This window comes from Narcine bancroftii, chromosome 1, assembly GCF_036971445.1.
Source record: "Narcine bancroftii isolate sNarBan1 chromosome 1, sNarBan1.hap1, whole genome shotgun sequence".
Classification (NCBI taxonomy): Eukaryota; Metazoa; Chordata; class Chondrichthyes; order Torpediniformes; family Narcinidae; genus Narcine; species Narcine bancroftii.
The window spans coordinates 42,169,450-42,196,432 of record NC_091469.1 but is presented as its reverse complement, the minus strand read 5'-3'; the positions used below and the strand labels follow the sequence as shown (position 1 = coordinate 42,196,432).

Here is a 26,983-nt window from a genome sequence, read left to right as displayed (position 1 = left end):
CACAATATTTTGTTTCTCTGACAAAATGACTTTCCACAACACACCAATTTGCTTTTTTTTTTTGCACAATCACACCCTTTGATAGAATTCCTAACTGAACTTCTTTTGCTTTGTAAAATCCTGTCATTTCATTGTGGCAAAAAGCGTGTTCATATCACTCCACTTATGTTTTGAATTTGCATTAATTACAATGCTTTTCACGTGAAAAATTGAAAACACTGATTTATATTTGTGCTAATCAACTATTCATCCCACTATTGCTATGATGAGCTCTTGATCTGGAATCATTAGCCTCATAATACTACACAGCTGCCTTTTGGTCTCCGCTTGTGTTCCATAGCTCACATTCCCTAGCAACTCCAAGCTTCACCAAAATAATGCAGTCATCCTGTAATTTCTCACCTGGAACAAAGACAATGTCATGGAAACATTAGAAAAAGCTGGTAACTCTATAAGAAAAATTCAAGAGTAGGAAAAAAGTAATAAGGCTGGAGAGGAACTCTAGTTTTCTTCCTTTCAATGGGGAAAAAAAACTTTTTGTTTAAAAGGCACTTCAGAAAGTATCAGCAGTTCAGAAGTTGTTCTATGTCAAAGTTCAGCCAGAATGGAGAAATAAATAAAATACCAGATACTCAAGAGTTACTTTTCAGATTCCTGCTTTCAGACAGTTACTTGCAATGTTCAAGACAACCATGCAATGCTGGACGCTTCAAATAATGGGCCCAATAATGCCGCAAAAGATACCTTCATACAAAAGAAGACCACTAGCATAACATACTGCTAAGGAAATTCTGGTTGTATGAAGAATGCACTCCATCTCTGCAATAATTATTTTCCTAATAAGGTGCACACCCTTTTAGAAAAAAACTTTCCTAGATTACACTTGTTTGGCTACTTTACTGTGAAACTTGGCAAACCTGAACCACCCAACTGCTCTATCAGTGGAATAACTTCCATTGTACCTTCCCTTTATGATCAGTTAACATTTTTGCAACTATTCTTTAATGGTAGCAAATCTTTGAAACCAACCTGTCTTCGGTTAAAGAAGTTTAGTCTGAATTTCCAAATAGTCTTATCTGTTTCTTGCAATTATGCCATCAGTTCAATTTCCACAAAAATGAAAATATCTTGGAAAGAAAGCATTTCCTTGGGTTGGATGCCATCATGCGTATGTACATATTATATTCTGCATCGAAATTCGTGTTGCATTAACTTCAAAGGCATCAACTTTTGGAAGCAAAATGCAATGCTCCCACTCTACAAAATCAGAAGTTGAGTGTATTTGATATTTCATCCTCGGAAAAAGACTCTTGACTATCTACACGACACATGCCCCTCATAATTTTATAAACTTGTTCATCTACCTTATCAAGCTATCTTACTATCTTGAAGAGTTTCATTAGTTACTTAATCTTGACCATTTTCTGGAGAAAAGAATATCATGAATGACTTCTCAGTTCCAATTTAATTCAAATAAACCCTTTCACATGCCTCCATTGAGATTAGTGATAATGACTCAAAATTAAAAGTGAATGGAATAAAATTTCAGAAGCAGAGAGAAGAAAACTACTATCACTATGTAGCACTGAGATTGGATTTTAAAGCAGTTTTTTGTTTATATAAAAACAGAATTGTTCATTTTGTATAGCAAGATTTGTTGTGTCGCAAATTTCTCTTCAATTATATACATCACTGAATATCAGTGCACTGAATGAAACTTTTTGGCACATCAAAAAGCCTTTCTGCATCAAATGAATTGGCCCCTCATCAACCCTTCTTCCATTTCTCCATAAAATTTTCATCAGATCATATTTATCCATACAAGACCACCATTGAATTTTATCCATGTATCAGGCAACGCATGTCAAATGTGAACTATTTAATGAAGAAGCATTGTCCACACGTCACCTCAAATGCTTTTGAAAAATCACCTTAAATGAATCATGAGCCTTTACTCGCTATTTAGTAAACAATCCAAAATTACTTTCTTGCCTTCACCTCACCCTAAACTTGTACAATAAATTACAAGGAAGACAGTAATAGGCATCACAATGAAATACATAGGGAAGAATTTGTAGAGTTAGTACAAATGGCTAGTATGGACTCTGAGCCAATGGGACTCGTTCTTTACCATATGACTCTTTGACGTAGGCAGCAAGCATGTGCAAATCAAACAAAATATTACATTTTAAAAGAAGTGCGTGCACAGCACAATTTGGAATGCTTATGCATGTTGTCTTTTAAATGGCAAGGTCAACCTATAAAATAAACTTCCTGTCACACTAAATAGGAGAAGCAGAAATAATTCTAAGGAAATTCCTTATGTGCATCATTTTTTACTGACTTTTGCTTCCTCCCTAATGTTACCAACACTTCAGTGGATGTTTCAAGCTGCCCTAAATAAAATAAGTCCCATCTGTTGTAGCACTAACATCTTTGAAAAACAAAGTACAGCATAGGAACAGGCCTTTCAGCCTTATGTTGTAAACATAACAATTTAAATTAATCCTATCTGCCTGCATATGTTCTATATCCCTCCATTACCTGCCCAGTTACATGCCTGTCCAAATGTTATTTTCCTACTTGCTTCCCTTGCCAATGTGTTCCAGGTATATTCCTGTGTAAGTTGCCTCATAAATCTCCTCTAAACTTCCATAAGCCCACTCATCTTAAAAGCATATATTTTGACCCTGGGGAAAAGACTCTACTATAAACTTTATATACTATCAAACGTCCCCTCAGCTTCTGATGCTCCAGAGAAAGCAGTCAAAAGTTTTCCCAACCTCTCTTTATAACAAATACTCTCTAATCCAGGCAACATCCATGTGAAACTCTTCTGCATCCTGTCCAAAGTCTGCCCATCCCTCCAATGTGAAAGTGGCCAGAACTCTATGCAATCCTCCAAAGGTGCCTTTTACCTACAACATAAGAGTAATTTCCCAACTTTTATACTCAATGCCTTGACTGGTAAAGTATGCCATATCCCTGATCTTTTAACATCAATCATCATAAGGGTCCCACCATTTACTGTTTACTGTAAAACCCCAATTTTACATGCCCTAATTTAATTCAGATATAAAATTATAAGTCATTGGACTCGGGCGACTGGCTCCCTGCAGAGGCAGAGATGTCAGGCTGTCAGCAGGAGCAAGGACGTCAGGTTGCCAACCGATGCGGGGACATCGGCCTCCCGGCAGGAGTAGGTACCTCGGGCAAAATGCAAGAACAGTGAAACCCCAATTTAGCGCAACCCTGCTTTTTACACGATGAGATTTTATGGGCCCCAACGATTGCATTATAATAGGGTTTCACTGTACATTTCACCTGTCAATGCACAAAGCCTCATCCTTGTCCCAAATAAACTCCATCTGTTATTTTTCTGCCAATACTTCCAATTGATCTATATCCCACAGAATCCATTGACCACCTTCCTCATGATGCACAAATCTGCTAAATTTGTGTTGTCTGCAAACTTACTCATCAACCATTCTAATCTTTTGGTTTATGGAAGCCTTGTTGAATGCTTTACTAAAGTCCGCTACCCTCAAAAATCATCATTCTTCATTCTTCATCAACTCCTCAAAAACAATTTGTATGGCTATGCTGACTATTTCTGATGTGCCCATAGTTTTTCTAGAAGTGAATAAATCCAAACCATAAAAATCTTCTACCATAATCTCCCTATCACTGATGTTTTTACCCAATACCTTTTGGGACTACACAGCAGTGCAGATGATAGTTTTGCTGCCTCAGAGTTCCAGCTAACCTCTGTTGCAGTCTGTGAGGAGTTTGTGCGTATTTCCTGTTGACCTCATTTTTCTTCTAGGAGTTCCAGCTTCCTCCCACAGTCCAAATTAGCCACTGCAAATTGCCCCAATTGTAGATGAATAGCAAATCTTGGGAGAATTGATGAGAATGTGGGAAAATCAGTGGGCTGGGATTAATCTGTGAGTCAGCACAAATTGGATGGGCTGAATTACCTCTATGTCATAAACGAATATGAAGTATGGACCTCAAACCATCTCAAAACACTACATGATGAGAACAGTACTTTTGAAATGTAACCAGATGTGGTTGAGGGAAAGCAAGAGCTCTTTCAAACTACTCTATCACCAAGTCTAGGTAAGAGTTTAGGGATAAACATTACCGAGGACATTAAATAAAACCCTTTCTGCTTCTTCAAGGCATGCCAGGGGATTCCAAGAGAGAAGATGGGGTTTCAATTAATACCTCCTCTATAACAATAATTATCCTGCACTTCTTCAACCCTACTCATGAAAGGATCAATCATTTTAAATGATTCATTTAAACATCCTTCCCGGTGACATTCTCTTTATTTGCAACAGATAATAACGTGAGCCGAGTAACATAGATGGTGGTTGGTAGAGTGGGGAAATCGGTGGAGAGAACATCCTGCTCAGTAAAATCAGGGCAAACAGCCACCTGGACTCTCAGAGGCAGGAAACTGGGAACAGCCATGACGCCTTCATTGTCTGGCATTCCACAGTGTCTGCATTATTTTAAGGAGAAGATTGCTCTTCAAAGGGTTGCCAGACAGTAAATACTGTGTAAAACAGTGAAATGGCATGAGCAGAGATGAGACTGAAAGGCTAACGGTCTCAGGAAGTTGGCCAAGCAATGTCTAGGCAGTATCTCATCAAGCCAACCAGATGAATAAATCTCGCAATGCACAAAGTTTGAGTAGTCAAAATGTCAACCCACAGTTTAAGGTACATGCCACACCACCAAAAAAAAAACAAATATACCCTTTTCCATTCCTTGCCAATGTGTACAGATGACACAAGGGATAGTTTGTATCAGACTTAGATGAGGCAGAATTTGTTAGGTGCATCCAGGAAGGTTTTATGAAGCAAAGTCCAGATAGTCCAACTAAAGAAGGGGTCATACTAGTCTTTGTACTGGTAAATGAGTCCGTCAAGATAACCAAGGTTTCAATGGGAGAGCATATGGGGAATAATGGTCACTATTCTTCAAATCTGAAAATAGTTATGGATAACAATGAGCCTGCATCTTGTAGGAAACTTTGGGGAGGGCAAATTGTGGCATGATTTAGACAGGATCTAAGGGGAGTTCACTGAGTCTACAAATGACATATGGGAGTTGTTGGACCAACTAGTTAGAGTCCAGGACCAGCACATTCAAAAGGGATGGCAATGTAAGATGACCTGGGTAAGGAGAGAGATCATGATTTTAATCAAAAAGAGAATAGTATATCCAAGAGTTCATCATGGCCCATCCCTTCCCGAGCATAAATGAACACGGTGTGTTGTAGCTCTTCTGCCCTTTATGTGGTTGTTGGCACATTGCACAGAACGCCATGAAGTGCAATTTTTTGCAAGGCCCTCCCAGTCAGTATGGTTGACATGGAATGACTGGAGAGCGCGCTTGATTACGTCTTTGTAGTGAAGACGTGGGCAGCCCTTAGGGCAGGGAGCATCTGGTAGCCCACCATAGAGGGCATCTTTGGGCAATCAGCCGTCCTCCATACGGACAATGTGGCCAGCCAACTGCAGGCATCGAGCACGGATGATTGAGTAAAGGTCCGTATTTTCAGTCTTCTCCAGGACTTGGACGTTTGTGACTCTGTCGCACCATGAGTAGCCTGGGATGAATCTGAAGCAGCGGAAATGGAATGCATTAAGGGTTTCTGGATATGACCCAGGATTCACAGCCGTAGAGAAGAGTACTCACCACGCAGGCCTCGTAGACTCAGATCTTCAACTTGGTGGAGAGGTGGCAGTTATCCCACACGCGGCTACGGAGGCGTTCAAAGGTAGTGGATGCTTTTCCCAGGCATGTGTCCAGTTCTGTGTTGAGTGAGTTCGTTGTTGTCGTGGTGGAGCCCAAGTAACAGAGTTTCTCTACGTTGGTGAGCACTGATTACTACCCATTGATAGTAATTGATGGAGTGTCGTGAGTTTGTTGGCTAAAGATGACAGTCTTGCCCATGCTGATTTTCAGACCAAATTCAGTGCCGGCAGCTGCATAGAGTAGTTCTCGAGTCATAACTCTTCTGATTTTAGTCTTGGCCTGAAGCAGTGACAGATTAAAAAGTTTTCCGGAGCTCCTTGTGTACAGGGCTATGCCTGAAGCCTCTGGGCAGGCACGGCGCAGAAGAGCAGAGAAGAAAATGCCAAATAGAACTAGAGAAAATACGCAGCCCTGTTTTATGCCACAGCGGATTGGGAACTCTTCTGATCTCAAGCCGTCAAATTGGACAGTGGCCTTTATGTTGTTGTGGAACTGGACAATGATGGACAGTAGTGTGTCAGGGCAGCCAAGACGTTTTAGGACATGGAATAGGCCCGAGCAACTAACAAAGTCATAGGCCTTGGTGAGGTTGATGAAGCACACAAAGAGGAGTTTGCGTTGTTCGATGCATCTCTCTTGCAGTTGGCAGAAGGTGAAGAATATATCAATAGTTGATTGAAAGGTTGAAAGCCACAGGCTGGGGAGGATTGCACGACAGAGTATCTTGCCTACAAGGCTGAGCAGTGAGATGCCCGGTAGTTGTTGTAGTCTTGACGGTCACCTTTGTTCTTGTAAAGGGTCACAATGTTCGCATCCCGCAGGTATTTTAGGAAGCTAAAATCAGACAGGGCCCTGGTCAAATATAAATCTTGGTGGAAAGGGCTCAAGTGCAGCATCAAGATGATCAGAAACTCAATGAAATATTGCTAGTGAGTAGGATTAAGGAGAATCCACAAATTATATTAACCTTAAAAACAAGTGAATAACAAGATAAAGGATAGGATCATTCAAAGACGAGAGGGAAATTGTTCTTGGATTCAAAGGAAGTTGGCGAGATACTAAATGGGTTGATATCCAATAGCATTCTTCAAGAAGGACAAAGAAGATAGTGATAGCAATGTGGAGAAAACTGATCTCTTAAGGAAACTTAAGATCAAGAGAGAGAGGTAATGCTAGATCTTTTAGGTGGATAAATCCCCAGCTGCTGAAATGCATCTCAGATTTTTGAAAGAAACATTGCTGAGTCCTTGACAAAGATCTTTGTATCATTACAAGCAATAGGAGAGGTCCCAGAGGACTGAAGAGCAGCCACTTTTGCTCCTTTATTTAAGAATACAAATAAGGATAATCCAGGAAATCATAAACCAGAGAGCCTTACATCAGTAGTAGGGAAGCTCTTGAAAAGGATATTTAGAGATAGGATGTGTGCACATTTGGAAAGGGACAGTCAGATTGGGGACAGTCAATGTGGCTTTGAGAGGGACAGGTCATGTCTTAACAAATTAAGTTTTCTGAGGCAGTGTATTGTGAAGTGTTGTGATCGTCATGTGATAGCATTACCCACTACCCAGTTGGAAGTCACACCATCGGTCAATCAAGATTTGGTCCTACCCCACCTATTAGTGCACACCTTGCCATTGGCCAATTTAAATTTCTTTGTACTTGGCCTTGGGCCATTGCCCTTTGTAATCATCTTAGCCTTACTGGCAGCGAGCCATTGGGCTTCTGTAAATTAACTGGGCTGGACTCTCCAGCCTACCTGGCTTTGGGACATTGTTATCAGATTAACCTTGCAGGCACCGACCCATTGGATCCCTGCTAGCAACCTGAGCAGGACCTCCCAGCCATCCACCGATATAAAAGGTGTCACATGTGCTTTATTCTCTCTTTGCCATCTTGGGATCACCTTGCTTCAATCCAGGCCTAGAACCGTGGAAGGGTGTTAGAGAAATTGTTGATAAGATGTGCACCTTTAATAGAGTTGGGAGGATTTAATTATTGTTCCTGGTAGCATAGAGCCATGCCTGCACTGTCAAGGGGTGGTGGGGCATCGTATTAATTTTTCTTTGATTATTGTATGTACCTAATTTGTTGTATGCATGTGTGTACTTTATTCCCATGTGATTTTACTACATTCATTATTAATTGTATGCATTTTTTATTGCTGATCTGACTTTCCCATGATCGCTATTAAACTGTGTGCATTGTTTATTGCCGTTCTGACTTTTCCTATGCTATTAAATTATTTAATTGCGACTACTATTTTCCCACACCTGTTATTAATTATCCGCATTGTTTATTGCCAATCTGACTTTTCCTACGCCCGCTATTAAATTGTTTCATTACTTCTACTATTTTCCATGTCCATTATTAATTATCCGCATTGTTTATTGACGATCTGACTTTTCCTCCACACGCTATTAAACTGTGTGCGCGGGTTCATGGCTGCTACTATTTTCCCACTTTCATTATTAATTATCCGGATTGTTTTATTGCCGATCTGACTTTTCGCACACGTGCTCCAAATTGTGCATGTGTGTGTGCGCTGCCTCTGTTGCCATTTTCCCACGTTTGCCTTTACTATCCTTTACTAACAAAACTGTGTCCAGAGTCCTTGCCTTTAAGACCCACCAAACTGGTTTCCTCACTTACAATAGGCAGCGACAAAGGCAGTTGATGAAGCCAGGGCAGAGAATGTTGTCTACGTAGACTTTCTAAGGTATTTGACAAGATCTCGCATGGTAGGCTGATCCAAAAGGTAAAGATATGTGGAATCCATGATGTATTAGTTGTCTGAATTCAAAATTAGCTGGCAAAAAATACAAAGGGTATGGTGGAAGGGTGTTATTCTGGCGGGAGGACCATGACCAGTGGTGTTCGGCAGGGAATGGAGTCCTCTGTTGTTTGTGACATGTATAAATGACTGGGATGAAAAAGTATGCGGGTGGTTTATTAAGTTTGTAGGTGACACGAGGAGTGGAAGAGTTGTGGACAGTGTAGAGCACCAACCATTCTCAACAGGGACTGCATGCACCCCCCACCCACCCCCCTCCGTGGGCCTCAACATATTTAAGGGGGGGGGCCACCAATTGAAATAATACATTTTTAAAATATTTTATGCAGGCGGTAAGAGAGAAGTATGAAAGAAACCAACTAAACATGACCGCTTCACAGGGAAGTGAAGCCATAAACTTTGAGCAGAGTCCTAAGGGGGCTCAAAGCCAAAAAAAAATTGAGAATGGCTGGCGTTGAGGGCTTTTATGAGAGACTTACATAGAGTAGATGATCAAAATCTTCTTCTCAGGGTAAAAAATGTAACACACTGGTATGCATATGTTTAAAGAGAGGGGTGAAGATTTAATGGAGATGTCCAGGGCATGATTTTTTTTAAACTCAGTGTGATGGATACCTGCAATGGGCTGTGGCTGTAGTGGTGGAAGCAGATACAATAGCAGTATTTAAGATGTTTCCAGATAGACACTTGATTCTAAATATAGTATTACGTAACAATAATGGAACCTTTTTCTTTATGTGCAAGGAATAGGTGGCTATGTATCAAGCACAAGCAACAGAATTTTTGTTTAATTGGCGCATCGTATTTGGTGCAGACACCATGACATCTGTGCTGCACTTTTCTATGTTATAAGGTGTGTGTACTTTATAATTGGTCAACATTGCTTTCCTAAAGTAAAGAAATCCAGATCACAGCAAGTTTAAATGGAAGGAAGGTCGCAACTTTTAATAATTGCTTTGTGGGAAACCTGGCCCCGCTTATTGAAAGGAGGCAACTCAACAGTTATTAAGTTAACTATCATCCCCAACTTTGTGGTAAATTGCAAAAACTCAATTAATCTGGATTAGTTCTTATTATTTTTGAGAACAATAAACAAAGCAGACATAGAAAATGAAATTGTACTGATTGCCTTGGTCCAACGAGATCTAAACCATGTTCACTGTTTTATTTGTTTTACTTTTAGTACACGTTCACACTTATCTCCTCTGCGTCCAATGAGATGGGCAAAAGGTTCTTAGAAATTAGATTTGTGAGTATATTATCGGCAGTACTGTTGAACTTCCCCATTGAGCTTTAGAAGTGATTTTAAAGCATTGCTTGAAAAGTCAGAAAACGAATGCATCTTTTCCTCAAAAGATATCGTCACCTGTGTCCTGGGCCACATCATGGTTCCACTCATTGGTGAGGCCCTGGGCAGTACAAGAACTCTCCAACATTAAGCAGCCAGCTCCATCAACAAGAGTGTTAACTTTGCTAATGCTCCAGTCCTGGCTATCCTGCCTGTCAAGCCTGTTGTTTTTAATTAAATGTTTGCTACTCAAAACCACCCACTGACAAAAATGAGAAAAGTCAAGCATCATAAAATAAGCAATAAATCAAATAAAAGGCTTTACTTACCTTTCTCCCACCTGTAAATAGGTTCCATTAAAATGGGCTTTTGCGACCTGCGTCAGGCCGACCTGCGTCAGGCCGACCTGCGTCAGGCCGACCTGCGTCAGGCCGACCTGCGTCAGGCCGACCTGCGTCAGGCCGACCTGCGTCAGGCCGACCTGCGTCAGGCCGACCTGCGTCAGGCCGACCTGCGTCAGGCCGACCTGCGTCAGGCCGACCTGCGTCAGGCCGACCTGCGTCAGGCCGACCTGCGTCAGGCCGACCTGCGTCAGGTTGACTTGCAAGCTGCAACAGGTTCAGTAAGCAGATTTTCCAGCCACAGAAATGGACAATTAGGAGCATGGCCTACCAGCAGGCCCAAATAAAGTATGACAGATTAATGAGGGAGCAGGAGCAAGCATTTACACACCAGAACTATTGTTTAGCCAAGACAAAATGTTGCCCTGGAAATGCAATCTGTATTCAGTGAATTTAAAGCCATTTACTTTTTGTAAAGATGAAGGAGGAACAAGGTTTCAGAAAGCCCAAAGTTTCCCCTCAGACATTTGAAAGCATATGTATAATTCAGGGACTTCAATATGAGATGATTTTTCTTCTCTTCGCATGCAATTCTTAGAAAATTGGAGGAAAGTGAAACATCTGCTATTAAAAACGCATCACAAAATTAGTTTGAGTTAGTCATAACCTAGAATCAGAGAACTGAAAATGTAAACTGTTAAAATGCACTGTCAACAGATGAGCATTTCTTATCTTTGGGGCAGGGGCTTTTTAAAGCAGCTTGGATTTTTAAAATTTAGGCTGTTACAGACCATTGATTGTTTGCATTTGATTTTAAATCAATGTTGGCTTTCTCTGACTAGTTTACATGCATATTAAATATTACTTTATCTTTATCTTTGAATGTCAGAAATAAATTGTGCATGAAAATTGACACCATCAGAAAAGGAATGACGATGAAATCCTAGGACAGAGCTCTTGTAACATTTTTATCAATCTTGAAGTGATATCACAGTTCCTTTTCTGTTGTTATCAGATTTCTTATTGGCAAAAGATGATCCCCTCAGGAAAGGATGCTTTACTCAATATCCTGCACTTTGTCCAGAAACATGATACCCTTCACTTTTTGACTCACTCCAAAACCTTAACTTCGAGTGTTGTTTTATGATTGAACTACCTGCTATCCTTAAGTCTGGGTCGACTTGCCAAGAAAGCTTTTCACTATGTTGGAACACATGACAATAAACAATTGAATTAAATTAATTGAGTATTCACATAATAATATTAAATGAAATGAAGAAAGGCAAGGCAAACTAGCAACACAAAGATATGTAATGGAACATATCTCTAAATAAACAAAATAAACTCACAAACAAGCATCTCAGCCATTGATATTTTGCAAGATAAAATTTTTATTAAAGTGGGGACGAGGAAGGAATTAAATTTTAATCAAAATCACTTCCTTTCTCAACTGGAATTCCAAAAGATCGATATTTCAATATGATTTGCATCCAAAGATTCAGCTGTTCCACATGAGCAATTCATTTTTCTTTTATTCGAAACTGTAGCCTGCTAATTGCAGTGGTATTCTTGAAACTTGGCTGTACATACAAAGCTTGAAAAAAACTTCAGTGAACTGTTAACACAATGTCCTGCAGTGCCATTCTAAATTACCTCTCACACAATCTCCTCAACTCTACTCATCTTCAACATAATATTTCATGAACTCCAGGAAATATTTACAGACAATGTTCTGGGAAACCACATGCATGCGTGATGTCATTTGTATTGCAAGTTCGATTAGACAGTATCTTGATCAGAATAAAGAGTTCTTACTGTTACTGTCGTCTGAGGGGATTCTTTAAGAGAAATACACAACACAAATGGCGATAAGGATCAAACTAAAATTTAGATGACAAAATCTATGGGATTTTGGAGGTGAGAATTTTGTGGCAAAAACAATAACTGGGACATTGTTACAAAAAGCTAAGTGTTAGTTATGTGAGACACATCAATTCAAGGTGTCCAAGACAGAAAGATAGAGAGAGTCAGAAAAGGAAGAAAAAAAAACAGAAATTGAAAAAAAAAGAATCTTCCAAAGTTAAAGACCTCATGGGAAATGATGAAACTTATAGCAGTGAGCCAGAGAAACAGTGACTCTGAGGATGGCGGGGCATTGGCATTAAAGTACATCTGTAGTGTATTTGATCACATGTCAGAAATTCTTGTTCATATTAAAATTAACAATGAACCAATCTACATGGAACTCGACACAGGGCTGCTGTGTCATTAATGCCGAAAGATCTGAGAGAAAAACTACTGCCCAAACTTTAAATGAAAGTCTGACATGGTGCTAAAGATGGATACAGGAGGGAAAGTTAAAGTGCTAGGGAAATGTAAAGTGGACATTGAGTATAAGGGACAAAGAAAGGGTTACCTCTCTACACTGTAGATACAAAAGGACGCGCCTTGTTTGGACAGGATTGGTTGATGCACATCAACTTGATTAGAAGGCAAGAGATGCAGTGAAGAATTTACAAACTGTTGATGATAAAAAAAAATCAAAGCTACAACAGGTGCTTTAGAAGTACCAGGCAGTGTTTGGGAAGAACCTGGGAAAATTTCAAGAAGTCCAGGTCAAATTGCAAGTGATACCGGAAGCAAAACCTAAGTTCTTTCTGCCAAGGGCGATACCTTTTGCTATCAAAAAAGGAATTGAGACTGAACTAAACAGATTAGAAGGTGATGGAATAATTGAGGAACTTCTGCATAGTGACTGGGAAGTTACTATTGTATCGGTCAGAAAACCCAGTGGTGAAATTGTGGTGATTATAAAGTCACAATTAGCCAAACCCTGCAAGTCCCCTGACATCCTATTCCAAGAATGGTGTGAAAAAATTTCATGAAATTAGACTTATCACAAGCGTATCAACGTCGGACTGGATCCCGAATCGAGGAAGTATGTTGCTATCAACACTCACCTGGAATTGTTCACTTATTCCAGGATTACTATCACAAGCGTATCAACAAGTCGGACTGGATCCCGAATCGAGGAAGTATGTTGCTATCAACACTCACCTGGGATTGTTCACTTATTCCAGGATTCCGTATGGAATATCATCTCCAGCGATATTTCAAGCTGTTATGGACAAACTATTGCAAGGACTAAATGTTGGATTTTACCTAGATGACATCATCATTATGGGTCATGATGATGCAAAGCATCCAACAAACCTGAAAAAGGTCCTAGCCAAATTAGAACCTGCTAAAGTCCAACTCCGTCAAGACAAGTGTATAGTTATGGTACGCTCAGTAATGAATTCTCTGTGAAGCAGTCAGAATGGAAACAGCTGGCACTAAAGCCGTTAGCAGTGCACTCTGCCCATAGAATCAAGCTGAGTTGTAATCGTTCTTAAGGTTTATTTAAACCACTATCAAAAGCACATTCATAAAATGTCAACTCTTTGTAACCCACTCAACCAATTGTTGAAAAAAAGACTAGAAATGGCTTTGGAATAATGAAACTAACAAAGCTTTTAATCACTTGAAGAAACTGCTGACATCAAAGGATAATGTTTTCATTCACTACGGCCCAGACATGGAAGTGACCCTGGCTGTTAAGGCTTCACCTGTTGGTCGGTGCAGTATTATCACAAGTCACTGAAAAAGGAGAACAACCAGTTGCATACACTTCCCAGTCTCTAACAGCCTGTGAACAAAACTATGCACAATTGGAGAAGGAAGGATTGGCCATAATATTTGGACTCGAGCAATTCCACCAATACCTATTTGGTAGGAAGTTTAACTTAATGACAGATAATAAACCACTGAATTTTATCTTAGGCGCCAAGAAAGGCATTCCTGTAGCAGTGGCAAGAATTCAAAGATGGGTGATGGAGCTCGCGGCGTATGATTATGATCTAAAGCATCATCCTGCAGACAAGAATGGCCATGCTGATGCATTATCGTGCTTATCTCTGCCTGCGACAGAATAGACTGAAGGAAATATTAATTATACTACAGAAGCCACCGCTATCAACCAGCAACAATTGCATCACATTCCCATTACAGCTAAGGCTATCAGCAAAGAGGTACAAAAAGAGGCCACACCGTCGAAGATTCTATACTTCAACTTGAATGGGTGGCCCGAGGCCAACAGTATTACTCCCAAATTAATAACTTTTTATACATGGCGAAATTAAATATCGATTGAAGAGAGTTGCTTGTTGTGGGGGACACTAATCATTCCCAACAAATGGCTGGAGGCCTTGCTAATAGAACTCCATACCAATCATCCAGGAATGGTCTGGATGAAGGGGCTGACACATATGCATGTCTGGTGGAACAGATGGTTCAGAGATTCCACGTCTGCCAAGAAAAGCAATGGAAAGCACCCTAAGCAGAAGCGAACCCACGGAAATGGCCATCACAACCATGGGTCTGAATTCATATTGATTTCGCTGGTCCATTTATGGGGGGATACTTTTTGATTATTGTTGATGCACACTCCATATGGCCTATTGTGTGGCAAATGCGGTCAACGACAACAGAAAAAATAACTGAGAGACTACAAGATGTGTTCGCATGTTATGGAACTGATTTCAGAATAAGGAAACATGGATAAGAGGCGTGCTTCTCAAGAAACTAAGTCCATGTTCATATTCGATACTAGTGGGTGACAAGATATGGAAATGACACATCGACCAGTTAAGGGCAATTGAGAACTCCATTTTTGGACGATCCCCTGAGATTCCACTTTTGGCTCAACCTAACTATGCTGCTCCTTGGATAGCCCTGGTACCAGTTACTGAGACACCTTCATTGGTGGCTGCACAGGGGCAAGATGCCGGCCAAGCACCATACACACAGCCAGTAGTGTCAGCCAGCGAGGATAGGTTATCCGCTCCAGAAAAGTTGTACTTATGTTTTGTGTTCTTCATCCCCGAGAAGATCCAAGAGAGAAAGGTGCCCTCCAGTACATCTGGTGCAGTGACTTAAAAACTTGGTGTGCTTCCAGTTAATGAATTTTCAAGTTAGATTGCATGGTATCTATAGTTACAATTATTAGATGAAGTTATGCTTAAGTTCTCTGTCGTCTTTACAAGTGTTGACATATTTAAGTTAAACTTGATACTTACAAGTAAGCACAGAAGTTTTTTGAGGGGAGGAGTGTTATGGGAACACGCATACGTGCATGACATAAAAGGAGCTACATTTCTATTGCGTGTTCAGTTAGATGCCATCTTGATCAGAATAAAGAGTGCTTACTGTTTATCTCGTGTGAAGCGATTCTTTAAGAGAAATGTACCAAAGACAGTAGTGGATTTAATGACCCCAGTATAAAAACCAATCACATTAACAACAATTAAACATATTTAAATGCAAGTATTCTTGGCACTTGAAAGTAGCCTGCATGCTCAGAATTTTGATTTTAAAATGTTAATTTTTCTTGATAAATAAATATGAAAGGTGCGTTCAAGGGGAATTTTTTCTCTCTTTATGGGGATAGGGCTGGAAAGGGGTACTGATGGTAGTGATCAGCCATGATCTGTAAAATGGCGGTGCTGGCTCGACGGGCCGAAGGGCCTACTCCAGCTCCTATTGTCTATTGATATGGTGCATCTTCTACTGCATCTCATGTTAGAATACAACTTTGCAGCATTGTAGTTTCACATCTTCTACTCTGGACTTCCATTTGGCTTTATATAGTTGAAAAATGTGGAGCAACGTACAACAATTCTGTTCTGTCAATCTTCTCTTGTAGAGGACTGTTATGCATGTTTCCATACATCGGTACAACGGATGGCACAGTTGGATAGTAGTTAATGCAACACCTTTACAGCGCCAGCATTCAGGGCCTGGGTTCGAATCCCACGCTGCTTGTATGGAGTTTGTATCTTCTTCCCGTATCTGTGTGGGTTTTCCACAGGGCTCCAGTTTCCTCCCACCATTCGAAATGTACAGGGGAGTGTAGGTTAATTGGGTGTAAATTGGACGGCACAGGCTCATGGGCCAAAATGGCCCATGACTGTGCTATATATCTAAATTAAAAAGTTACATTTAAAATTTAAATTTAAAAAAATCTCAGATATGATTCCTAATTCTTTAAACACAATGCACAGATTTGCCCTGTATTAGTGATGCTAAATAGTAGTTATACATCTAATGGATAGGAAAGGTTTAGAAGGATATGGGCCAAATGCAGGTAAATGGGACTAACCCAGAATGACAACTATATCAGCACAGTCAAATTGGGCTAAAGGGTCTGTTCTCTCCTGTATGGCATCATGTAACTGCTTTATTTCCAAAAATTGCATTCATTTAAAGCAATGAAATAGAATTTAAGGGAGTACAATCTACATCTGATACCTTATTTAGCATTACAAATGGAACCAAAATTTCATACAAAATCTACCAGAAAAGCAAAGCAGAATGTTTTAAACATTGGTGCTACGAGGGTGAGGGATATCCTGCAGTTAAGGTAGAGGAACCTTGGTGCAGTTGAAAAGAATGAAGAGTAGTTTGTGTAAAAAATTGATTGAACTTAATATTTTATGTGGTTGAGCCAGATCTGGCTGTTGTACTTAAAGTAATGGAAATGTCAACTGTAATTGGAAAGTAGGAAAGGATAGGGGCCACAATAATGAACATTGACTAACACGTTAAAGGTAGAACCAAGGAGCAATGAAACATTCAGCAGGTGCAAAAAGATCCAAGCAAGCAGAGGCAGGCAAATTAGATATTTTGTAAGTGGACATTAGCTACCCCCAGAGCATCTGTAACGTAAGCAATGATGCTGATTTGGTCCCACATGGAGGGAACACACACAGGTCCCACACAGGGTCTAATCACCCAATCCAACTGCCATTGGCTGCGTACATGCATTAAGTGGCCTGTTAAAGGAACGATGGTTTATTTCAAAATCCTTCAACCACGGGGTCTGAGCTAAAGATGCTGGTGCCTATGTATGCGAACAGGTATGAGGGGTTGCAGAATCCAGGGAAACAGAGTACTAGCACAGGGCACCAAAAAATGGGAAGACCACCTCCCGCCTCTCCCCCTCCCCCCCCCCCCACCATTTGAGAAGAAGCAGATCCATGGGACTGTGACCATGGTGATGGACCAGCGAGGGGCTCGGAGGCTGAAGAACATACAGGTGACAGGTAACTCAAGGAGAAGAACCCAAGCAAGATGTGGGCTGCTGGTGACTGCAGTCAAGGGACTCGCATCAGGATGTGAACAGCTGGAGAGGGACTGCTGAAGGGGTACCAGGTATCTGAAGCAAGATGCAAGACGTCACGGTGACCAAACACTACACAGCCAATGTGAACCAGTAACAATGGCTCGATGCAAATGTCTGTGCACAACTCGGATCTCAGGATGCCACTTTCAGGTCAGACAATAAGATGGCACTAAGAAAAGCAAGGCATAAATTATCCCAGGCAATCAAGGAAGGCAAAGCATGGCTATGCACAAAAGATCCACAGAGAACTGTTCAACACTGGTGACATGAGGTGCATGTGGTAAGGAAGCAAAACCATAACGTACCACAAGTCAACCTTGCTTGTCAGTGACACATCTCTTCTGGACAAACTGAACGCCTTCTATGAATGGTTCGATGCAGAAAACAACACAAAACAATGCAACAACAATACAGAAAACAAAACGACCCAAAGAAAATCCCATCGCTGCCAACCCCCACCTCCCCACCCCACTGAGGAACAGGAGCTCTGCAGAGGTGAGGAGGATCCCATCCAGGGTGAACCCACACAAAGCAGCAAGACCAGATAACATACCTGGTCTGGAGCTGAGGGACTGTGAGGACCAGCTAGCTGACTGAGGTCCCAACAGACATCTTCAATACCTCACTTCAGCAGACCATTTTCCCCACAGATTTCAAGACAGCCACCATCATCCCTGTGCCCAAGAGAGCAAAGGTATCTAAACTAAAGATGCAAAAGTATCTAAATGACTAGCGTCCAGTGGCACTGACATCCACGATCATGAAGTGCTTTCAGCGACTGGTAATGGAGCGCATCGAACCCCATCTACCAGCAATAATGGACCCATTCCAGTTTGACTATTTGCCAACCGATTCACAGACAATGCAACAGCCTCTGACCCTCCACTCCACCAAGTGAACGATGCCTCATTTACTTCAGTTCGATACTCAACACAATACCACAGAGGCTGGTGGATCAGCTACTCTTGCTGGGAATCAGTATCCCTCTCTACAACTAGATCCTAGACCTTGAATGAAAGACTACAGTTTCCAGGTTAGCAGCAAAACCTCAAACCCAATCACTCTGGGCTATGGTGCTCAGAGGTGCGTGCTTACCCTCTAAAGTTCACGCTGCTAACTCACGACTGCACTGTCAGATTCAGCTCCAATAGAGTCATCAAGTTTGTGGTTGACACAACTGCAGTTGACCTCATCGTCAACAATGATGAGTCACCTTACATTGGTGCAAGAGCAACAACCCAAGTCTCAAAGTGGACAAGACAAAGGAGAAGATTGCAGACTTCAGGAGGAGGATGATTTTCTATCCAATGTCTGAAGGTCGCTATCCGATCCACAATTTCCATTTTCTTTTACAAAGGTTACTTTGATTCGAGGGAGGGGGGTAGATTAGATTTGGTTTTTGGGTCTTTTTTTCTTTTTACCAATTTTTATTTGGATGAATTTGGCAAATATGGGTTTCAACATGGTTATCATATTCAATAACTTGGTTCCCATGTCGATTAAGGAATTGTCTGATGTAGTTCCATCCATTTTATTTGTACTTATATGTACATGAGATGACTTGTTTTGTGTTTTCCTCAACATTTTGAATGCAAGTTTATATGTTAAACTCAATAAAAATATTTAAAAAAGAAAAAGGAAGAGGATGGACCACTACATATCAATGGCTTCATCATAGAGAGTAGGGAGCACAAAATTCCTTGGTATCCATTTAAAGGATGAACTATCCTGGACACACAACACCTCCTCATTAGTCAGGAAAGCAAAGCATCGCCTACAATTCCTAAGCAGGTTGAGGAGAGCAAGGCTACTGGCCACTATCCTAACAACTTCCTGCAGGAGAATAATAGTGTCCAGGCTGGCTGCATCATAATGTGATATGGTAGCTGCAAAGCATCAGATCGCAGATCAGTCAGGAGGGTTGGCTCGATTAGAGGAATTTAGTTCTGGAGAGAAATTAGAATAGGCTGGGTTTGTTCTTCTTGGAATGGAAGCTGCTAAGGGATGGTTTGTCAGAGGTATATGAAATTCTAAGAAGCATTGTCAAAATCTTTTTCCCATGACAGAGGTTAAAAAAAACTTGGTTCCAGTGGGAATAAGTTTTAAAGGGGATCAAAGGAGAAAGTTTTGTTTTACATACAGAGTGGTTGATATGTGGAAAATGATACCAGAGGAGATAGTGAAGTCATGCAGACACATTTAGACAGGTCCTTAAATAGGCATGAAAGGTTACAGACCAAATGTGGACAAAAGGAACTCTGCAAAATAATTGGTCAGCATGTAGGTTATGAGCTGATGGCTCGTTTCTGTTCTGTACAACCCCAACTGCAAGGAAATAGGACTAAGAATTGCCTGCAGGACCCAACATCCTCTCATCACAATCGCTGAAGTTCCTCACTGCTGATATTTTTTTAGTTGTTGCACAAACCAAACTGATTTCCTCAAAGCCATCAATTGTTTATTTGTTTTTTTTTTAAGTTGAAAGAAAGCTCTGGTGAAACTGATAGACAAGGTTGAAGAACGAGAACCTTTTCTGCAAAAATTCAAACCTGATTTGTTATCAAAGAACAAAGACAATGATTAGAATGCGTAAAATCTGGTGAAAACAGAAGATTGGGGTTGATTCCCTTCATCAGTCATGCTCGTGATCAAGTGATTAAGATGAATTTTGCTGACACACTTTGCATTCCATTATTATCTCTCATTCACCCTTATTTTGCTGAAGAAACCATTCTGCTTTAATCAGGATTCTTTGCTGTAGTTTCAGTTATGAATCACATATAGATCCTTTTCAAATGAATAATGTGTTGGGTGTGTTCGTCAGTAGCATTGAGCTTTGAGCCACATTCCTTATTTCCTCCAAGATCAGCTGTCCTCCCATTCCTCTATTTTTTGTAACTTTCTCCTCTGCACCAGTTCTTGATGATCCTCTTTCCTGTCTCCCCTTCACTCAGAACCACGACCTATATGTACTTACTTTTAATTTAGAGAGAGAGCACAGCAAAGGCCTTTCTGGCTCACAAGTCTGCACCGCCCAAATATGTCCAATTTACCTGCTAATAACTCCATACATCTTTGGAACATGGGAAAGAGCCAGATCACCGAGGAAACCTACATGAACGTGGGGCGAACGTCAGATATGAACCCAGGTGACTAGTTCAGTAATATCGTAGTGCTAATCGCTAGGCTAATCACGCCACCTTACTTTGTAATAATTCCAATATGGAGATGTTTCTTTATGGTGTTGAAGGGTGGTGAACTACTGTACACTCATTTATCTGGCTCAGCCCCACTCTGTGACTGTACCCATGGATCTTCCCTCTCAACCCTGTATAAAGGCTCCAATACCACAACCCCTCCCCAGAAAGCCTGGGTCACACCCCAGGATGACCTCACGCTTATTGTAAATAAAAGCCTATTGTTCTGTAACTCCAGTCTTTTGAGTTATTGATAGCACATCAATTTTATTCACAATGTTTTTTTTTCCAATGATGGAACATTGAAGCCTGATAAGCTGGAGATCAACCCACAATCGCCAGAAGCCTCAGACTGCTTTGAACTCTGGCTACGCTGCTTTGAGGTCTTTCTATAAAATTCCTTTGGAATCATGGCTATGGAGGCAAGCAAGCTACACCTACTGTTCTCCCGGGTGAGACATCGAGTGTTCCCGATGATCAGGGATGCCTCAAAATACAGGGAGGCAATGGGCATGCTCAAGGACCAGTACAGGGAGAAAGTCAATGAAGTATACACCAAGCACATACTGGTCACCAGCAGGCAGTGACCAGGTAAATAAGCAATTAATTCCTTTCATCCTTGCGGGGACTCGCACGAACGTTCAACTTCCAGTTGGTGTTGGCCGCCCAAAACACAAGAGGACATGATCCTGGACGCCTATATCACAGCCATCAGGTTGGACTTTGTGCACCAGAGGGTACTCAAGCAGAGTAAGTTGGACTTAAAACAGGCAATCAACCTCATGAAATCATTGGAGGTTGCCATCCGTAATATGGAACCTTACTCGGCGAATGGCCCGGGGTCCACATGAGGGCCACCATCTGGAGATGCAGGTTTACAAGCCAGCAGTCCACTACCATGTCCGATGAGCGAACCCACCACATCCACGGTCTCCCAGGAGCACCCAAAGTGCTATTATTCTGGCCAAACAAAGCACCCCTAAAAATATTGCCTGGCGAAAGACGCAATGTGCTCAAAGTGCAGAAAGAAGGGACACTACATGAAGGTATGTCGATCACAGCCACCTTCCAGTCCCAGGACAATGTGTGCACAGCATGGAGGCCGCCATCTTGGATGCTGCCAACTTCCAGGGATGACCGTAATACCTCATGGACGTCACTATTATGCTTCTAGACAATGAGTCAGCACAGGCCAGACCACAAACCTACACTGGTTTCCATGGTACTGGATCAAAGCAGCCCACATCAACTCTTCCAGTCTATGATGGACATCTCGATCAACGATCAGGTGACAAAATCCCTTTTCAATACGGTGCAGCATTACCCTCTTAAAGCAAGACCAGTAAGCTATAAAATCGTCCTGGCCTCAAAGTCCCACTCAGCTGATATCCACAGCTACATCGTCATAACGCTGACCATGCGGGTGCACAACTTGCAAGGACTTTAAATTCCTCATCATGCCACAGCTCTGCACACCAGTGCTGCTGGGGTTGTATCTTCAGTGCCATGTCAAGAGTGTTATGATGCAATATGACGGTCCTCTTCCCCCCCCCCCCACCTTTTTATGGTCAGCAACCCATAGTTAACCAGCCAGACTCTCTGTTCCCCCCCTCCCACTGTCCCCTACCCCCCACCATCACCCCAACCGACACAAGGTTTCTCTACTCTCCGTATTGATCCCCCGCCGCTGTTCACGAACTTCACCCCCAACTGTAAACCAGTTGTTACGAAAAGCAGGTGATACAGTGAAGGAGTAAGGGTGTTCATTAAAGTGGAAGCGTGGCGACTCTTGAATGAGGGAATCATTGAGGCCAGTACCAACCTGTGGAGAGCTCAAGTCGCGGTGGTCAAGGGTGGAGGTAAACAGAATGGTGCTTGATTATAGCCAGACCATTAAGCACTATATGCAGCTGGATGCGTATCCCCTCACTCGCATTGTGGATATGGTCAATCAAATTGCCCAATATCATACGTTCTCCATGATCGACCTGAAATCTTCCTATCACCAACTCCCCATCCATCCAGAGGACCATCTGTACACCACCTTCAAGGCAGATATCCGCCTCTATCATTTCCTCAGGGTCCCCTTCATCAAATCTCATAATCTGCCATACTCCATTGGGAATGTCAGAGATATGACTAGGGACTGACGGGTCCGCACAAAGTGCAAACTGCACTTCTACCAACCAGATAGGGCACACCTGATAAAAGTTACACAGTCTTTCAAACACCTGAGTATGGACTTCAAGGGCCCCCTTCTCTCCACTAACCATAACGTGCATTTCCTCACAGTCCTCAATGAGTATTCATGTTTCCTTTTTGCCATCCCCTGTCCAGACATGACACTGTGCAACTTGTTCATCCTGTTTGGCTACCCATCATATGTCCAGGGGTCCTCGTTCATGAGTGAACAGCTGTGCCAATACCTGCTGGCCAGAGGTATCCCCACTAGCTGGGCCATCAGTTATAATCCCCTAGGGAACGGCTATGTGGAAAAGGAGAATGCCACTGTGTGAAAGGCCATCATCCTTACCCTTAAGTCCAGGGGGCTGCCAGTTTCTCAATGGCAGAAGGTCCATCCCGAAGCGCTACTTAAAGCCATTACCACCACAGTGAGATTTTTACTTTGAGAAACAATAAAAGCCAAACAAGTACAATTTTCATCAACTCATAGGATTTTATGAACTACAAATATACAGCACTGCACTCCACAAGAATGTTTGAGCCTCTCCAGCACCAGTTCTGCCAATCTCTATCTCAGCACCAACATCTTATTTGAAAATAACTTTGGCTCCTGACTATTCCCCCTCCTCCACCAGCTGCAATTGTATGGATGACAAGTATTGTTTGTTTGGATCCCCAGCAGAATCTAACTCCTCCACCATGTTCATCTCCCACATGCTGGCCTTGGTGACATCCTATTGGTTTGGTTGAGAAAACAGCACCTTGCCAAAGAGCCCAAGCAGTAAAGCTGGCAGCATCTCTTGCTTAATAATTTCTTGAATATTCACCATTTCATAAGCTGAAACTTCTAGAATCAAGCCTAATGAAACCAACATCTTGATCAAAGTGTGCCAAATGTGTGTGTGTGTTATAATGGTTCACAAATCATTTAAGGAGTAAGTACGCCTACTGCCTATCAATATCTTCAATAAAAAAATTACTTCTTCAGCATCCTGCACAAAATATTTCTGGTTTCTCTGCATTTGTTTAATGGAATTAAGTCAAAAATTAAAATACATGCATGAAACACAAAAATGGCAGGTGCTGGAATCTTGAGCAAACAATGAGAAGCAGGTGGGGGGGTGGGGAAAACGGGGGACGACAACTCAGTGGGTCAGGCAGTGTCCACAGGGAGAAATGCTCAATTAACATTTTGGGTCCCTTTGTCAAGTTTCCTGACCCAGGAAGTCTGCCTGATCCACTAAGCCCAACCAACTTACCGTTATTTGATTAAAATTCTTGTGTTTAGTTTCTGAAAAGCATTATATTTAGTTTTTTCTGCAAATTCCCTGGGAGTAGTGAAATAATTCCTTCAGGTCACAGACTTTTCAGAAAGAAATGGTAGTAGGAGGATTCTTACTTTATGTTCCCTCAGGTTTGTAACACACATAGTGTGACTTGGCACTAATCATACCATGGCTGGAAAACTAACAGAGGGATAAAGAAGTACACAACGAAATCTGTAATTTGAGATATTTAAAGGTTAGATGAGATGAGGTCAGTCAAGCGGACTAAGATTTGGGTGGTCTTTCAATGTTGACAAACTCCAACTTTCAACTTCTTCCATCTCAATTGGAGACAAAATAAAACAATCCACTTTCCTTACTCATTCTGCAGGTCAGATGTCAAAGCCACATTTTTTTATATATATATAAAGTTAACCCATCAGCTGGTTATGCAAAACTCGAAGTAAGAGAATATGTTCAACTTTTGCTCACGGCATCCAGTTCTCATCGCACAATCGCTCCATTTATTGCACACCCCATAACAGTCGCAAAAGAAAACTGAATGAACAGCTCATGCTCATCATAATTCACTGAAAATATTTGGAAAAGCACTCTTTTCTGAATGAGAAGGCTGTGAGTTCAAGTACTCTTCCCAGAAATGTGAGTATTTTATCTTGTGTCCCGGCCAATGTTTACTTCTCAATCTGCAGCAAAGCAAGTTTAGCTGTTACCTTCAGGTGCCTCTTCCCTCCTCTTCTTAAGCAATCCATCAGGGCCAAGATGACTTGCTGCTACTCCAGTTAGGTGGGTTCGGACACAACTAATGAATCCTGTGTGGGATTCACAGGGCGGCCATATTTTAGTAGTTGATGCTTGACAGGACAAGTTAAGTGGATAGTTTTGGGTTTCCCTAGTTTGTGCATAGCCTTCATCTGTTCCTCTCAAAGACTCAGAATCGTAAAGAGACACAGCACAGAAACAAATCCTACAGCCCATAAACTCTAACTCTAACCCATTTACTTCAGAGGCCTCTCTGTTCCTTTGTCCACACCACTACCCATCACTGGAAACACTTAATTCTCTCTTCTAAATTATTGATGCAGATTTAAATTGTGGAGACCTGGGACCAATGCCACAAGTCAAAGACCCAACCTGAAATGTATTCTTACTCCTTGTTCTCTGACCATCAATCAATCCTCAAAGCACATCAATTTAATACTCCCAATACCAATGCTCTCTAACATTGCTTAATCTCAAAGGGCTTCAGCTAAATCATCTTTCTCTACTCTGGGTCAACCAACTCAAACAAATTCCAACAGATTTGTTAAATATAATTTGCTTTTCATAAATCCAAAGTTGGCCCAATTCCATTATTATTTTCTCAGGCCACTGTTACCACTTCCTTAATAAGGTATTCCAACAAATTCCCTACACCTGTCATCAGAAAATCCTCAGACTGTGGCAGTGTACTAGACAAGACTTTTATTTTGATCCAATCTTTAAATTCATGACTAAAGAAGGCAGATAAGGAAAGGTAGTAGGGAAGAGGAGGGAGACAAGCTGGTGTTTCCAGCATTTTTCTTTATATTACTAATTTCCAGCATTCGTAACTTTTTAATTAGCACTTACTGAAACTTTCTGAAGCCATTATATCATTCTTCTTGTCCTCTCCATTATTGTTATATCCATTCTTATTTATTTTTGCTGCTAATCCCATTCACCATATTATTGACATTTCACTTCTTTTCAGTAATACATCTCTTTTTGCATGTTATTCCTCATTAAATGGCCATTGATGTTTTAATAGCTGGCAGTATCAAGTTTTCTGGTTCTGAGGAAAAGGTATCAAATTAAAGCAGCACGCAACTTAGTGATTGCAATCACATTCAAAAGAAAGTTATCAGAACCAAGTGCTGATCTTACTGGAATTGAGAGATAAAACCTGAATATGGGGCTTGTACCCTGTGCTCCCTTGCCTGCAACGTCCACTGCACTTCACAAAGATGACATAGCGATGCCAATTTTCCAACAAACAAATCTGCTGTTCTTGCCAAAAACTGATTTATAAATAAGCAGAATGTAAATTTCTATTTAACCATGCTCCTCTGTGAACAATATTCCCATGACCTCGCTGACCTCCCCTTCTCGGAAGTCAGATTTCTTGAAAATGTAAAGAATAACAGACCTCATTCACCTTGTGGAAGCCTCTTAACTTATCAATGCAAACATAACATATTCAAAGATCAGAAATTTCTGCAGTCACAATCACCCACATGACACTCCAATATATGTTCAACAAACTTCAAACCTCTAAATGGCCAGCATATTGACCAAAAGGTGTACATCTGGTTCACGAGAGAATGAGCATCCTTCCTGTGGACATCCACCCTTTGAATGCCAATCCTGTAAACACTCAATCCAGAAATGTTTATTGGAATTAGTGTGTCCCATTAATGCAGTCCCATAAATCCAATACTGTTGAGTATATATATCCTCATGGCATGGAAATATCTATTGTGGTTTCTTTCCCATTGATATCAAACATTCACCTTTGTTCAGTGCTGGAGAAGTTCAGCAGGTCACACAGCATCCCTAAGAATTAAATGGTGATCAATGCTTCATGCCGGGATCCTTCGTCAGATATACCCTTTACTTCCTATGGATGCTGCTTGACCCCCTGAATTTCTCCAGCATACTCGGCCTCAGCATCTGCAAATGCAATTGTTTAATTCCAGATTTTTTGAGGTTTCTCTGCTGACAGATCCCAATCTCAACCTTCAGAGTTAATACTTGCAGAGAAGAAATAAATGGAAGCTGTGTTATTTAATTGGGAAAATGAGTTGGAAAATGTATTGGGAAGTCTTTTTTTTTATATAATCCTGATGACATATCAATTCCCATGCTACGAAAAAATAGTTTG

The 26,983-nt window shown here is 41.2% G+C and overlaps 1 protein-coding gene across 2 annotated transcripts in view; it reads right to left on the bottom strand.

Moving 5' to 3' along the window:
* LOC138757481 (A disintegrin and metalloproteinase with thrombospondin motifs 3-like) overlaps positions 1–26,983 on the bottom strand; it is a 262,759-nt gene that overhangs the window by 206,945 nt on the left and 28,831 nt on the right. The window lies entirely within an intron of this gene.